The 17,941-nt window shown below is 42.7% G+C and overlaps 1 protein-coding gene across 13 annotated transcripts in view; it reads left to right on the top strand.

Moving 5' to 3' along the window:
• The window catches only part of LOC131679280 (disintegrin and metalloproteinase domain-containing protein 33), a 1,109,813-nt gene that overhangs the window by 860,618 nt on the left and 231,254 nt on the right, over positions 1-17,941 (top strand). The gene's annotated exons all lie outside the window — the stretch shown is intronic.

Raw genomic sequence — 17,941 nt, 5'->3', positions numbered from 1 at the left:
ATAGAGATAATTCCAGCGATAACGCAGACTGACTGATGAGATAGTCCTGTACGTGCTCGGACCCGCATGGCCATGAACCTGAACGTACTACTCAGCTTTACCCGATTCCGCTGTGTCTCCAGCATCCAGACCGGCCCCCGTACCTCAGTATCGACAGTGATACATTGACCAGAAGACACCACTTGCTACTGCTTGGCCCGGCGTTATTCGGAGTAATTCTGGCTAAAGCATTTATAGCTTTGACCGCCTTCTTGCAGCCATAGTCGACATAGGTGTTGAAGTTCAGTCTGTTATCAATCATTACGCTCAGCGTTTTACCACCCGCTTCGAGGCCATAACGTACTCCCTTTCAGTGATTCCGCTGGCTGTAGCACTTAGCAGTTGCCAACCAGTAACACCCCCGTTTTGTGATGGGCTAGCTGCAACTTCACTCCTCGCGTTCAGTTTCCAATCCTGTCGATCGTCTCCATTACCTTTATTTCCACCTCTTCAGGCGTCTCTCCCAGTGCCGTTAGTATGATATCGTCCATGAACCCGACGATATCAACGCCGCTTCGTCAGCACGCCGTTATACATCCCATTCCAATGCGTTGGACCCAGGATAGAGCCTTGCAGGACTCCTGCCGTAATTCTAATCGATTTTTGTCCTCTGTTTGTCTCATAGCTCAAGAACCGGTTCTGGAAATACCTCATCAATTTTTTTTTACATTTTACCGACATTCAATTAGCTAGAGATTAGTTAGTAGTGAAAGTTATTAAAGTTTAGAGTAATAGTACTCAAGTGAGTGCAAGGATGTGAAATATACAGATCGGATAACTAGAATTGGCAGGGACGTTACAAACAGACTTAAAATCTTACGGACTAATCTTTACTGGCAGGAGTCGGACTTAGGCAGTGTTACTACGAATCGCTCGAGTCTACCAACATATCTCACGGCAAAGACAGACTTGTAAGCTTGAGCTATTGAACACATTTTTGACGTCTATCATTATCACGGCACAGTTTTTCTGTTTGCGCGCCCTATCGGCTCTCTCGATCACGGTTCGAATGGCGTCCGCCACCGTAGACTTACCTTGCCAGAATCCGGTTTTTTGGTTTTCTGACAACCCGTCATCGCTTTCCATAAATTTTGTCAGCCTATTAAGAACAATGCTCTCCGAGCGCCAACTTCTATATCTTCCGTGTGTCAGGGAAGTGGCCCCCATCTAGAAGCTTTTGGAACGCTTTTCTGAACATATCCGGGAGTGTCTGGATTGCCGCTCTTAATGTGATGTTGGGGATTCCATCTAGGTCGGGCACTTTCTTAACCTTTAAACCTTTTGCCAATGCGTCGAATTACTCGTTGGAGACTTGTATCACTTCGACATTTTAACGATCTACCTGACCATATGGCATAATCGACCGTATCATTAGATCGTGCCACCAATGTACGGCACATTTCCAGAGGCCTCATGGGCTCTCTGATCTTCGCCATCGTCACATGGTATGCGTCGCCCCAGGTGTTGGCATCAGCACCCTAGTCACAACTCTTTAAATCAAATCGATTTGCTTCGCTTTAATTCACATTTCAAATCGGCCCTTGCGGCGTCCGCTTCGGTGCTAGCTCTATTCTAGCTTTAAGGCAGCTTGCGCGGAGCGCTCCTCGTTCCACCAGTCTGTTCCTTGGCTCTAATTTTCTTAGTATTGTGGTGTCGCATGCTATTGCTAGCCTTTCTATTAACCCTTCCGCGTTCATGCCAGAGGATTCGCTCTTTGTCTGAAGTACTTCCACAAAAAGATCGTTGTCAAATGACTTCACCTTCCACCTCCGCTTGTGAGCCTTCTCCCTCTGTATTGACGCTCGGTATCGTTGACCGGAATCCGCATAGATGGTCACTATGCGTGTAGTCTACGCAAACTCCCCAGTTCATGTTTGCCACAAAAGGTAACGTCGATTGTGGATTCCCGTTCAGTTGTGCTGATCCCTCATTGCATTGCACTGACTGTGTGCACTACAAAATGTTACTTCGATGATGGATTCCTGCCGGTCTTTATGGAATGTGCTAGCGGAAAGTTCGTTGCACAGCCTTCAATCTAGCTTTGCCAGGGCTTCTAACGGGCTGTAACATTTTGCGTTGGTCAGCTTGCTACCCCACTCCACGGCCCAAGCGTTAAAATCTCCTCATATAACAACTGGCGTTCGTCTGGCTAACGAGTCGGTTAGTGCACCCAGCATCTACTCTTGTGTCCACCATGGGGAAGCATAACAGTTACATACGAATACGCCGTTGACCCTTGCGATCACGAAGCCCTATTGTGTGCTATTCATCGCCTCTTGGACAGGGAAACCTCCTATCACTTGAGTTGCCGCCAACCATACACTATCCTTCCTTTGTGTCTCTTCTCCCCTTATTTTCTGCAAATATCAGATCTGTCCGGACCTCTAGAGTTTCTTGCCTGATGGTCGAAACCCAGGCACCTGTCTCCGTCAGTTCAGTGGCTCTGGGGATCATTTGTAACGAGCACACAGACCATTCGATTTTGATCTTTCCGGTCGAAATAAGCTTGGCTGCGACTGGAAATAAGCGTATCGCTGCTGTCTGTGAGCCGCTGTATGCCTTCCTCAACCTGATTGACATCTGCTCATTCTCCAGGTTCTATTGCTCTATTAGCACGCTCCTCACGTCGTCTTCCGTTGTGATTTCGTCCAGATTCCTGCACTCGACCACTGCTTCTTGGACTAAAGCTCTCACGTTCGCTTCTCCTCCCACCGCTTCTGGTATGAGTTCCCGATAGGTCAAGCTCTTGATAAATGGATCTTTCTTCAGGTTGAACAGTATCTCGCCTTTCTGAGTGAGCCTGGTTTTTACTACATTCTCCCGCAGTTCAGTCTGCTTGGGATCCTCTCTGTCACCCTTTTGGGGATCTCAGCGTACGTCACGCCGTCGTTTGCTTTGACGACTAGAGCGTCTCCCTATACTTCTTCTGGCACGGCCGAAGGTCTCCTTTCTTATTTTTCTTCTTTTCGTCATTTTTTCTGTGTTTTCTTCCTTTCTTCTACGGTATCTACGGTTCGCCATTCACTCTCCATTTGTCGGTTGTTTGGTAGTCCTTCACCTACCTTCTTGGGCTTCTTTGATTCCTCCTCTTCCCCTGGTGTCTCCCCAACCCTTTTCACAGAACGGGAATACCGGTCAACCTTCGGCGTCTCATAGACTTCTCCTTTCGCTATCTCCGAAATCTTCGTGTCTTTTCGGCGTTGTCAGTTCTCTCCAGTAGCGCTATTTGTTCGCTTTCGGCCGTTGCTACGGCAGATTTGATGCTATTCACTAGATCCCTCATCTGTCCGTGCACGTTGCCCATGTTTTTCACGAATTCGTTGAACTCTCTATTTTTGCTTCAGCTTCGTCACTTTAGGCAACCCAGACTGCCGGTCTTTTTGGATAATGCTTGATTTCGGCGGGCACATCTGAAGCCCCAGCTTTCCTTGGCGTCCAGTTGGTTTGTCGCCACTCGTGGTCGGTATAGCCTTCCTGGGCTGCTATCGATGCTGCTGCTGTTGTGGTTGCATTTGCTGTTGCATTTGGTCGTTTTGCTGGCTCGGCGACCTCGCTAGCCCACCTTTAGCGAACGGGTTCACCACACTTGCTCCGCTAGATTTTTTTACTTTTGTTTTTTTGTCTTCTTCCATCCTTTGCAAGCAGTGAGATCGCATGCGAGGGTTGATGGGGTCCTTCATGGGATACCACGTTCAAGGCCAAATCGGCTCTAGTCAGGAACGTTCAACTGAGCCTACTTCTACCGGCTAAGGTGGCGGGTTTCGAACGTACTTAGAGACACACCAATGTTTTGACAGGACGGGTGGCTGTCAGTACCATTAGCCTATTCTCAGTTTCGGGGAAGTGTCACCCATCCTTACTAGAGTAGTGGAATGGCGTGGCTGTATTGTGCCGGTTGGAACTCAAGTTGGACGAGGGTACCTTATGCTAAAGTCTTAGATAAAACCATAGCGGAAGCGGCACCGACTCGCTTCGACAGAACTGCTTTCGAATTTATAAGGCTTTTTATAGAGGTTTAGCAGAGCATAACAGTGTCTTGTCCCACAGTATCCTAGCAAAACTCCTCAAATCGCAGTAGGTCCGGGGAGGGGGGCGAACTCCTATCCACCTGTTCCTGATGTTTTTCATTTTTTCAAGAGAGCGGAAAAAACTTTCAAAAAAGCTCTGAAAAGGCAGGAAAAAATGTGTCAAACCCAACGTCTCGGTGAACGTGTTAAAACACTGCTCTTGCCCAGAACCTGATCCCTCCCCGGCACTACCTTATAGCATTACTTCGGGGAGGGGTTTTCTATGTGCATAGTACCAACTCTAATTCAACTACTTAGTAGTTAATTCCTTCAGTAGGATTACAGCACCACTCTTCGACACACCACCAGCTCTCGGCCATCCATGCAGGCTGGCATTTTCTGCATGGCAGCAGGAAAGCTAGCTGTGAGTCGGGACTTAGTGCTCTACCCCTACGAAAACAATCTTGGCGGCAAACTTGCCTTGTTGCCATTCAGAATCGCAGCTCCCTTTTCGTACCATTCAGCACCACTTACTCGTTCAACTCCCGACTTATTCGCGAACTACTCGGTCTAGTTCCCGATGATGGACCTAGCCTACTGCGACGGAGAATCCCCCTGCGAGGGAAGTTCTCCTGAAACCGAGCCAACCAACCAAGTGTCCAGGTCAGTTCGGCAATTCCGGTGGAACAGGGCGTCTGGTTCACTGGTGCCCCGACGACTCGAGACTGGTGGTGTTTAGTCGTGATCTACTCAGTCCAGTCCCGGCGGTGAATCTAGCTTACGCCGATGGAGAGTTCCCCTGTGAAGGAAGTTCTCCAGATGCAAATTCTCCATTGGTTTTAGCACCACAACTCCTTCAAGCCCTTTGGTTCCCCACTCGGTCTAGTCCCCGACGATGGATCTAGCCTACTCACGAGCTACCCGGTATGGTGTCGAGGTCGGTCCGGCGATTCCGGTGAAGCCTGACGTCCGGTTCGCTGGTGCCCCGACAACCTGAACCCAGTGCTAAGTCGCGTACTACTCGACTGGTCCCCGGCGGTGGACCTAGTCTACACCGATGGAGTGTTCCCCGGTGGCAGATTTTTTCTCGAATACCGATTTGTAGTTTCGCGGCGACTTTCTAGTCAATGGCGCTACTTTGCTGGTCACTTCACCACACAGCTAATTTCCATATAGTTAAATTGATAACACCATGATGTCCGAATGATATAGTTCGTATAAACAAAGGTGCAACATTACTTAGTTTTGTGGGTCTAGATATCTAATGTCCAATCAAAGTAGCTTGGACTATATTGGCCACCTTTGCCGTTTCTTGAGGCTCCCGGAGCACTCGCTAAGTTCCTAAACTAATGTCCTATTTCCCAGCGAATTCTTGACCGATTTTTACAAACTTGGTCCCGGCTTCTTAGCATATTCCATAATTTAAGTCGCATCAATTCTTCGGTGATGACTGAACCGATTTTCTCCGATTTATTTTAATAGAATATTAAATGGCGGGACGATTTATTGGACTTTCGGCTTTTGCGGTCTATTTTATTAGAAAGGATGATTTATACTGCCCGACGTTTCGGCCACTGGTTATGGCCTTTTCCAAGGGAAATACGAACAATGACGTGACCGAAACGTCTGGCAATATAAATCACCCGTTCTAATACAAAAAAACCGCAAATGGCGGAAATTCAATAAATCTTCATAGAATATGTTTGCAAATTGTGAGCACTGATCTTCATATAATGTATAATTTAATGTTGTGCCTATTACAGAGGCAGAGCCCATTTTCACCATATATCGTTCCTATTGGTTTCGAGTTAGAAATATGAGCCAATGACAATATCAAAGTGTTTAAAACAGATGGGCTGTTATTAAACTGACACTGTTTAACCCAACCGATAACCAAAATGTTCCACTCCCAAACAGGCGGCCGTTATTATGTTTGAAGTGATGTTACGAGTATTATAAATAACTGAGTTCATTCAATATCTCCCTCGCCGATGTTCAACACTCCAACGCAATGCGATCAGATCCATATCCAATCCAGCGCGGGTGTAGTGCCATATCTCGCGAATAAGATGATTAATATAATTAGTAAAATGTGTCACCTAGCTCGTTCTACCCCGATCGGCTGATGTTATCTCGCTGCCAACGGTTTGGGGTGGTTGCACAGAAGACGTCGGTTGTTTTAATATTCATCACCTCGACTTCCATAGACGTCTAGAGACCGGGAGATAAGCTCCCGCCTATTGTGTCTATTTATGTACTCTGCCGACCGAGTCTTGAAGGAGTCTCAGTTACAAACGACAGCCCAGAAGCACCGCGAGATTATAATAATGGAGTCAACTTGCGTTGAAATAAATTGGCATGTGGGCTGTGATGAGAAGGGAACAGGAAGGGGGAAGGTGTAGCATGTCTCAGCACTTTTGCGCCGGTTAGCATTTGACATCGTTACATGCTTTATTTATGTTTATTGTTAGAGATATTAATTCAATTTGGTGACGCTTGGCAGACAAGACTGTGGGGGCGGAGTTTTTTTTTGGTATCGTGGACGCCATTTTGAAGGATATGTTGATCGTGGCACAATACTAGCACTAACATTCGTTATTAATTGCAATGGGAAAAGGTCTCCTCGCCAGTTCATGTGCACGGATTCCACGGTGGTTCCGCTTGGTTGACGGCTTATTTATGATTTTAATTTTGCAGCTCGTTATTCGCGTGCTTGGCACCGACCGTGTGTGAATGGTTATGTTTGACGATTATTATTTGAGCCTGGGGTGTGCCATAAATTGTACGAACGCTCGTTTTGTGCAGACACGGTGGTAGTGTTTTGGTAGCTTACTGCGCCCCTCGGCAGTTGGTTCGGTGGGGCTTTGCGTGTAGTCGCACAGGTTGGAGCTAATTGTATGATTAACGGGGAGTGATTTGAGTACTTAACAGTGGGACCCATTCGTTTCATCACTTTGGCTGACGAGAGCTCATTAGTCATTTTCCCCCTATGTACAGGTGAATTTAATTTTTAAATTTGTTCAACTCGCTGTTGTTTGAAGTTAAATCATGAACTAACAGGAGAACGTTTGAGCCAGTTTACTTTTCGTCCGAAATTTTCGGGATACATCTGTTGGCGTCGAGAACATTCTCAGTTTAGCAGTAAAGTGACGCTTGGATGGCATTTTTCATAATTCTGTCAATTCTGACAACTCATCGTGAAAAATGAGAAGCGGGTTTAAAAGATTAAAGTCTTTCGTTCATACATTCTCCGATAAAAATAGATCCTCCTTCGTGTGTTGCTATTTCAGCGTAATCCAAATCTGGCTCCACACCATAGGTAGCGAACAAACAGTCATACAATTCTTGGAAATGGGAGCTGCAAAATAAACACCGATCATCGTTCGGCTTTTCCACACTCGAGACGCGAATCCGGCGATTACCGTTGGAAAAGGCTCTAATATTTTTGTTTTTCATTGCCCTGTGTTGTCTTTGCACTTCCTTCACGTTTAGGATTCTCGGTGGATGCTCCTAACGAGCGCTGCTTGGGAGGGCGGATAACAAATATTATTTTGTCACTTTCGAGGGTGTCTTAGCGTGGCGCTACAATTACAGTCATGACTTTCTTTCGACGGTAAGAAATGCCGGTAGGCATAATTCAAGATTGAATTATCTGTGCTTTTTATGAAATATCACATCAGTTGATGAGAATTCAGAACTCAGTTCTTCAATCTCCCCTTCACAAAGCACTACACGAGAACAGAAGAAAATCTGCATTTCTCAAGGATACCGTACATTTACATCATCCTTACAAATCATGATGGACGTCTAGTTTGTGGTCCACTAGCGCATTTATGCGCTTCCCCAGGAACACCCAACTCACTGGGATGCACTTTTTTGCTCTGAGATATCATTTCTGCTTCTTCTTCTTCTTCCTCTAGAGGCATCCACCAGAACGAAGTCCTCACTTCGCACTGACAGGCAAGTGCTGTCAAAGGCACGACTGTACAAATCGTCATTCCAGTGGGCATAACAGCCAGCGCACAGAGGGTGCAAAATAGCAGGACGAATAAAACAGCTTGAAAACATGCAATTACCGAGCTTTCATCTTTTTCTTCTAGCCCAGTTTCAGGCTACCGGTGCCAGAGTTTAGTCTGTTTCTTGTCGGGCTATCTTATGATTTTGTTTCTCGTCGGGAACGACCAGGGACTAAGGCGGTTGCTTTTTATGAGTAACATAAACCGTTGAAAATGTTTTTCTTTTCGAATGCTTATTTCTTCGTTGTTATTGTCTTTGTTCTTGTATTTTTTGTGAGAATTTAAATTACCTTCGAAAATGAGCGTAACTAAAATGAATCGTTCTTATCACGTGGCTATGTCCGCATAAAACAGTATTTATTTATTCGAAGCAACTGGTGCTGTGGCCGGAGACAGTATAATCTAACTGCGGAAAGGTTAGAATGACAATTGTTTAGATAAATTTCAAATTAAGGTTTCTGGACAAAAACGAGAAGCTTTCGGGGTTTTGTTATGTTGCTATTAAGCAGATCTCTAGAGAGACTCACCGAGCTCAAACTCGACGGACGATGCTATCGATCAGCTCGTATCAGAACTGCATTCAGGACCGTCGAAAGCCGCGTCGAGCCCCAAGGCTGGTATTACTGGCGCGCCTCTCTAAACCTACCTCTTTGAATCTTAATTATATTAATTGTATGCATTCAACTGTTAAAATCAAATTATATAGGATCTGTTGGTGTTTCTGTTGATCAGAGTCTTACTAGGCTAGTATATAGTACTTCTATAGAAATGAATGAATTCAAGGAACAAAAACCTGTGACTGCGGTACACTAACACAGCAGGGATCGATTTCAAAGGTTTTTCTACCAGTCCAACCTATAGCGAGGTCGAGCATCTGCTGATAATGCTAGTTTACAAACCTTTGTAACCCCCCAAAAAGGTGGCCATCATGATAGACCTGTGCGCCGCCGCGCCACGCCGCCGCCGCCGGTAAATTTTAACAAACGCCGACGACGAAAGGTAGACCGGCGACGCGCCGCCAACGTTTTTTTCCCACGCCGACAATTCGCGAACTCGAAAATCGTTGGCTCATAATTTTAACCACAAATCTAGAAACATTGTCTATGGTCCGAAAATACGTCGTTAACTGATTCATGATTAATCACATATTGATGTTTATTTGGTATTAGTGGTTGTGAATTAGATCACAAAATTAACAAAGTCTTGATATTTTCTCGCAAATCATTACACGACACTCGGAATACAATTCATGGATCCATTCTTGCTTCGTCAACTGGTTATGATTGCGAGCATATAAGTTACAATTCACCATTCGTGCGCGTGGAAATGTCCACAAATTAAAAAAAAAACACTTCCACTTTCAAGATATAAGTAATGAAATTTACGATAATGTGCCTGATCTTAATCTTTGAACGTAATCAATTTCACTGGAATACAGTGTATTATTCCTCGATTTTTTAACCGATTCATGATTCCTAGTATGCTAGACACGATTACCCGTCGAGCTCGTGAAACTGTTCATGATATAGTTCATGAAGTAATTAATTTTCCACATAATCTTAATATTCTTACGAAAACAATTTCGAGGAACTCAGACTATTATTCTTGACTTTTTTAGTCAATAAAGTTAATACAAATCAATGTATCATCAAGTTATGAACTAGAATCATTAATAAATATTAAGCATATTCAGACACAACCACCTACTAAACATTTGAGTATAATGCCATCTTTTTTTGCGTGAACTAGTTTTTTGAAACCACAAAAATTATTTTCAATGCGAGGTTTACTTATCATTGATTGAATCGCGACCTATTTTAAAAAAATTTCTCGAGGAATAGTTGGACAGAATGATCTTGACTTTTCGCGATGCTGGTGCACTGATGTGGCGATGCAGAGGGTAAGATTTCTGGTCTCAAAAATTATTCATCGTGTGATCTAGCCCCACTCAGGAAAGATTTTCAGTGTCAGTTGCATCAAGCCGGTATCACAGAAAAAAACGACGTAACACGAGATGAATTTTCATCACTCGTAGAAAAAACGGTCGTTTTAAATTACAAAAAATGCGCCATATCAGCGAGCGTGGTGTTAGTGAAGAGATTTTGATACAGAGCTAAATGCGTTACTTAGTTTCCGCGCCCACCCAAAAACGTTACCGTCTTTTTAATCTCATGCAAACCAAAACAAACAAAATGGGCCGGAAATGTGAAATTCATTCTTGTCGAAGTGCCCAATTATTTCTTAAGTTACAACACGATGCCGACTGCCGAGTGAGCACTTAATAGGATGTTAGTAATTTAATTGATTCGGTGTATAGAATCTGACTAGACGTATGCAATGGATTCGAATTTGTTGGTCCCCGGATCTGCTGGAGCAATTGGCGGAGTGCAAGTGCTACGAAAACTAGAGATACGCTCAGACCATTTTCAATCAGACTTGTTTAGTAATCAGTTTCAACCCAACATCAAGTCATGGAATTATTATGAATGATAGTAACTGTATATTTAGGTTTAGTTATGGTGTAGATCTATATGACTCCAGCACATCGAGCATACTTTGCACTCTAGATAGAAGCAAATCTTAAGTTGAAAGAAAATGTGGTGCCACGGAATCGTATGCATTATTTTGTACTTACAAGAAGTAAAAGTAAATGCCAACCAGGAAAATAAAGTAATGTGTATACCTTGCAAGGTCCTTACATGACCATTAAAAGTGACATTTCTGCGCAGTAATGCCATTAATGCCATTAGTAACGCCTCGTGTTAGGGTACCCGATATCTGTGGGATTCTTAAAGAGCGACGGTAAAGAAGACTAAAATGAAACAAAAAACAATGAAACGACAACAAGAATTAATTGCCTCAAACAAAACCAAAAACTATTTTACCGTTTCAATTTCCCAAACATAGAACAATAAATAATTATTATGGGTCATTGAAATACAGTCGTTACTCTGCATTCTTTAAATTGGTCCATTGCAATCATTATTTCATGCGAAGTCGTAGTATGCGACATCGACAATTTTTCTATTTCGTTCTTTAAATTTTGCAACTTTTAAAATAGTCCCGCCATTCATTTAATATCTTGCATTTGGCAAGCAGGATGGACACTTGTGACGCATCAGCGAAATTAAATGCATTTCTTTCCATCAAAATAGAAATTCATAATGCATTTTGCGTTGCGTGTAAGACGTCAAAACTTTACAAAAAAACCAGCCCTACATTCAACAAAACATCTAACAAAGTGGATCAGCGTAGGACGATTGTTATACAATCTTTTCTGCGAAGAAGTGCAAAGTTGTCGTAAAAATGGAAATTAAATGCATTTTTTCTAATTTGAAGCAAATTTGTAATACATTCTGAAAGTGATCTGCCCCTAGGTGGGCATTATTGGATCTTCAGTTGAAAAAAAATTACTTGATATGATTGCGAGAATTCCATTTTGTGCAATGTGTTCAACAGATGTCGCTAGTACATCGTGAGCGATGATTTTTTTTAGAATTTTCTTCAAGCTGGTAACGTCTGTTTGTATGTGCTGCGAAGTCTGTTACCAATTTGGGAAAGGAATTTTACTGCCAAGAATTGTTTTAGTTGCATAGGCGTCAATATTCGTCACGCCGACACACGCCGGCGCGCCGCTGCCGATAGGGTCCAACGGCGTGACGCCGCCGCCGCCGGCCAAATATGTTGCTTACGCCGCCGCCGATTTAAAATGCATCGGCGCACACCTCTACATCATGATGGTCTAAAACCTCACGATAAAGTTGAAATTCAGATTATTTGAAGGGTTGGTTGGTGCGTCTCTTGGTGCTAAAACAAAATTAGTGGTTTTATATTTACACTTCTGAGACACAATGGAATTGTTTATTACGGGCTTTAACTTACTTGGTCACTCGCCCGAGACGATAATTAAGTATATACATATTACATTACCTTCATTTGACGGGTCAAGTGGGCTCCTCCAGTGGTTAATGAAGTGAGCTGTGATTTCTGCTTTGAAGTGGGAGATAATATCCGTCGATGGGACCAATTTGGTCAGCAATTTTCGTGCCTGTCTCCCACGAGCTGCCAATGAGTCGGCTTCTTCATTCCCGCTGATCACGCAGTGACCGGGTACGCAGCATATCGTAGTCAACGGATCACAGGTGTCCTCTATAGCCTGTATGTACGGGTGGCGTGACGTTCCCGTTTCCAGGGCGGATATATCCGACAAAGGGTCCATCAAAATAATAGTCGGTATTCCCTCTGGTCTCCTTGCAATCGCGAGACTGATGGCAGCAGATTCTGCCGAGAAAACGGAGCAGCCTGTGAGGAGGCGATAGGCCAGTCCAGCTCCTATTCCGCAGACCCCCACTGCAACTTTTTCTTGCAGCTTAGAAGCGTCGGTGTAGATCCTGACGTGGTTCGGGAAAAGTTGGTTCATCAGATCTAGGAATTTGACCTGAGCGACCTAGAGGGGAGAGCCTCCTCGCATTACCTAGATAGGTTAGTGTTGGTGTTCGGACTTCTCATGTACCAGGGTCAGTCCCGGGTTCTGTGGAGGCGAGCTATTTCTGGGAGGTCTGTGCGGGGTGTATTCCAGGAATATACTTTGAGCTGTTTTCAGGAGGAAACAAGTACTACCAGAAGTCCTTTCAAGATATCCCAGAACGCGCCTGAGTGTGATGTTAGTGGCTGCCCACCGAAAGGGGGAATGCCAGCTTCGACAAATGCTGCATCGGCAGTAGGTTAGAGGCCAACCGAGTCGATCCGTTGCACATAGGGGGCAACGATCCTCATAAGCCCTGTCCAAGTTATGGCTGGTTACTGTACAATATTTTGCTGTTGATGAGCGCACTACTGACCTTCAGAGCAGTTCTCCTGTTCCATGTCGGATGCCGGGCACTGAAGGTTCGAATGAGGCGTTTCCAGCTTTCACAGTCTCTTCTGACAGTCCGGAAGTGCGATATGAATGTGAGACGGCGGTCCAGCGTAATACCGAGGATTTTTGGTTCTCTGCGGAAAGGGGTAAGTAGGGATCAACTGCAAATATTATGACAGATAATCAGAAAATTCGAGAAATTATTGAGGATTCTTCAATGTGACAAATTCTTGAATATTTAATGTTTTTCTATAACACATTTTTTTAAAATTTGATTTAATTTTAAAGATGAAGGTAATTAATCTTTTTGCATTACAGTTTTAGCTGTTTCAAGCATTATTTAAAACACATATTTAAATTCAAACATCAAACAATAATACCAGCTGGTACATGTATATATTCAGAGATTTGTATTTGCTTATGATTTTTTTCCACTTTAAATATTAATTATTAATATTATTATTTCTACAATTTGAACACGTCGCCATATTATGTTTTTAAACTTTCTACAAACTGAAGTATCTTGATTACCACGAGTATGTATTAGCTCGTTGATTTTTTGAGAGGAACGAAGCACCATCGAACACAGCGAAAACATCAGAACTTTTACGCATGCAAAGCACTTGTCAGTTCAACCGTAAAAATGTCAAACTGATCTTACGTGGAATGAAAATATATAACAATCAATCAAACTCAAACATTTTTAACCCTAGAACGTTGCACTTGCGTTTTCCACCCTAGAACGTTGCACTGGGGTACAAATGTACCCCACGCGTTTGATCGCTATTTTCGCAGGTAAACATGCAAACAAAAGAAATGTATAAAACATCATTTTATTCGTTTTTTAATTGCAAAAACAGCTGTGTGAGTGAAAGTACGGCATTTAATGAATCAATGATACTTAAATTGGCTTGAACAAAAAAATGGGAAAAATCGTGGTTTTGACATTTTTACCAAAAATACTATAACATTGCGAATTTTTAACCGATTTGAAAAAAATCAAATGATTCTAAATGTCAAAAGAATGGTCTAGAAACGGTTTAAAATGGAATTTCGAAATTTGCGAAAAAGTGTAATTATTTGGAAGAAAAGGAGTGGAAATTGAAATGAAAAAAATATTTCTGATCAGTAATATATTGTTAACACGCAACGTTACTGTTACTGTCATTATTTTGAAAAACTATTAAAAATAAACAATGAAACAATAAAAATCAGCAAAAATGAGAACGATTTTTTTCTACTTCATTAAATTAAACTAATTGAATAAATGATTAAAAACGATTATATAATACTAATTGTTACTTACGTAGTAAAACAACCAGTATTTAAACTGGTATTGTCACGAATCACATTTCCACTGACAGCACGAAACCTTACGAAACACTAACGGGAACCGTACACTGGGGTACAAATGTACCCTACACCAACTTTGACACCTGCTTCCACGAAGGCTATAAGCAAACTGGCTATACCACCTTTTCATACTCTTACTAGGAACTCTAAATTGAATTATGTTTAGAGTCCCTGGTCAGTAAATGCGAAATTTTCGTCTTCACACGGCTCTGAAGAAGGCTTGGGGTACATCTGTACCCCAGTGTAACGTTCTAGGGTTAGTAATTGATGATTTTTCTATATGGAAAATTTTCCATGCACGATTATGACACGCCATACAAATTTTGTCATCAACACACACCTATGACACGTGTGAGTGCGACTATTTGAAAGATTAATACAGAATAGATAAAGGCATCAATTGTCTTCTTTGAATTGTTTATACCATTTGCAAGTTTCAAGATATTCACTCTCAAACTTTAAGAATCATTTTTCTCAAAATGTGCTAAATGGCGCTTGTCATAAGATAGCACAACAGCGACGAGCTGTCGATTGGCGCTTCACGTATTTTCTTTGCTGTGGCCTATGTAATCGTGTGTATAGTCACAAGCCGCTGAACGGTGGTTGATGGAATAGGGGGTCCGAATAGCCCCGTACGTTTATTTCGCACAAAAGTGATGAGCGTGTTGAAAATATCTGTGTATTCATCCAAACAAAAAATCACTTCATAAAATAGAAACCTAAAGCTTTCCAAAACACTTACCTGTTATTTTCTCACTTTTTACCATTACAATGATTTTTTTGAGAATGGCAAAAAAATTAAACACGTTGTATCTCCTTTCTAAAAAAACAAAGAATCAGATTCAACTGTTAAAATAAATGTTTTAGAATAGCGGTTCCACGAATATATACGACAGTCAGAAAGTCAGAAATCAAGGTCTGAATCGCCTCCACTGTCTCAATAGCCCCGTGTCTCCCTATTTCATTATTTTAGTTCTTTTTTATATTATTTAATTGATTTATTTATTCCATAAATTTGATTTACTTTAATCATTATTTTTTTTGCTTTAATTTTATTTTAAATATTTTTATTATTGATTTTCTATAATTTATTCAATTAGTTCGTGCAGAACTCGAAACTTTGTTCATCGCACCTCTAATTGGGTGCCTACTTTGCCTGAATTCTGAAAACTGGTGAATGTTCCAACAGTGATATGTGTATGAAATGTCTCATCTAACTGCTAGGTGGACTAAGTCGGTTTTTTATTTCACATCTCCGTAGAAAAAAAGCATCAAAAAGTTTCTCATTTTCTGTGTCTTATGTTTCGAAAAATTGGGAGGGAGAGTGTTGATCGGTTCTAATTGTTCGTTTTGGCACATGGTGGTCGATAAGGTAGTTAAAAATACAGAAAAACGTCATCGCTGCTTCGTTCGCGTTGTCATTGTTAAGATTTTCGTGTATATCAACAGCGTGCTAACGATGCTGTCGTAGTCAGAATTTTTAAAATCGTAGACGATAGAGCTTGAGACGTCTTCAAAATTCACTCCTAGGTTACCAGCGAATACAAGATGTAGTGGGGGATGATGACGCACCTGCTTGACTAAAGAAGTCGGTGCAGTGCAGCAGTACGGAGCGTAGTCCCGGGCACTTACAAAGCAGAGGTTCAATGTACGTCCATTCTCGTTGGTGACATTATTAATTTGGCGAAGAGTTGCGCTTCTGTAGTTGTCCAAAATACAATTGGCACTGTTAATAAGCGCAGATTTTTCGATATCCAATCGTAGAAAATCATTACTTGCCTGGCACCACGTCAAGCCAGGTAAGTTGAAGTCGCCCAGTATAACAATATCGTCAGACTGGGCGGCGATCGAGGCAATAAAAGAAACGGAGGAAAGATGTACATCGAACAGGCTGGAATCACGAATTCTGTCAGGTGCAAAATACACTACACACAGTAACAGATTGCGATCGGCAAGTTTTACTGATATCCACACTTGCTCGGAGCTCGCCCACCGGTCATCGCTGATCACTCGGGCTTTTATACCATGGCGAACGGCGATATGCACACCGCCACCTGATGTCTTGTGGCTGTTGAGGGCATTGCTATCACAGCAGTAGACATCGAATGTTGAAACGCGGTTGTTCGCCCATCTAAATATGGAAGCTGTTCTTCAATGTCAGCTTCTTTCACCGAACAGCCTAGATAAGCCGTGTAGTGTCGGTAGTGGTTGTTTCAACCGACTAAGAATTACACTACGGACTACCTGTTTCAGTGGTAAAAATCTACCAAACAGGGAACCCCAATTCCATAGTGTCATGCGACCCGTGCTATGGGTAAAATTGTTGAGGGGGTTTAAAATATTCTCAATGGCGAACGGAGCCTGGGAAGAGTCGGGCGAACTCCCCAGTATGCTGCATTACGCAGCGGAACGTTCACTCTACACACCGATTTTTTTTTTCACCGATGATCCACTTAATTTTGCCGAATTTTTGTTGGCTGGGGGTTTGCTGAGACTCTCGGCTGATGGTAGTTCGGTGAAGTTTTGTTGAGTTTCGATTATCAAATTTCGATGTGTACAGATGAACCTGCCCAGAGGCCGTGTGGTATCCGGCCTAGAATTGAGCCACTGGAGTCCTGCTCCCATGTCGTAGGAGGCGACTGAAAGTAGGAGACCCTAAGTCAAGGTGTAGTTCCGTGCCGAGGACTTAATGACTGGAGGGTCTAAAATATGCCAGTCGCGCACGGAGCGTTTTGGGAGTTGCCCTTGCTGTGTTATGCGAATCTCTGACACAGTGGACCATTATTTTCTTCGCAAATCGTGGGAATCAAATGATCATGTCCCATTTAAACCTGATATGGCTCGCTAAATGCGTTAACATCCCAACTCGCTTGGTGTCCTCTAGTTGTTGTGCAATTTGTGTTGGAGATGAAATGTACAGTTCTCTAATCAACAATGGTTAGAATAGCACAAGTCAATCTCCAACATAAACGTACAGCAACTATGAATTTATCTTGACTCATGCAGGAAGGTAAAGCTTCCATAGCATTGGTTCAAGAACCGTATTTCCATAAAGGAAACTTCTATTTTGGAAAGTTACTTAACACTGCCTTCATTGCTTACAACAAGACAGGCATGACTAACCCACGTGAAATGCCTCGTGCTTGCATTCTTGCAAATAAGGCTATTGACGCGTGTCTCATATCGGAGCTCACAACTCGCGATATCTGTGTTGTCACAGTTTCACTGACTGTCGGAAACGTAGACAAAAAATACATATATTGTTCAGCATACCTACCGCATAACGAATCATCTCCTTCTGATGATTTCAAAAGCGTTGTATCATATTGTAGCAGAAATGGGCTTCCGCTCATTATCGGCAGTGATGCGAATGCTCATCACATCATTTGGGGCAGCTCAGACATCAATCTGAGAGGCTCTGAACTGATGGAGTACATAAGTAGTACAAATCTCCATATTCTGAATGTGGGAAACCGACCAACTTTTGCGAGGTCTGGAAGGGAGGAGGTGTTAGACATAACACTCTGCTCTGATAGAATTTTGCATGAACTGGGAAATTGGCAGGTTCCAAATGAAACTGAACCGTCTCTATCCGATCATAAATATATATTTTTCGATCATTTTGATGTCACCTTCAATGTGGTGACATATCGTAATCCTAAGTCTAC

Source organism: Topomyia yanbarensis, chromosome 1 (assembly GCF_030247195.1).
Source record: "Topomyia yanbarensis strain Yona2022 chromosome 1, ASM3024719v1, whole genome shotgun sequence".
NCBI classification, from domain to species: Eukaryota; Metazoa; Arthropoda; class Insecta; order Diptera; family Culicidae; genus Topomyia; species Topomyia yanbarensis.
The sequence above is the reverse complement of the archived record's forward strand: the minus strand, read 5'-3'. Positions and strand labels throughout refer to the sequence as shown.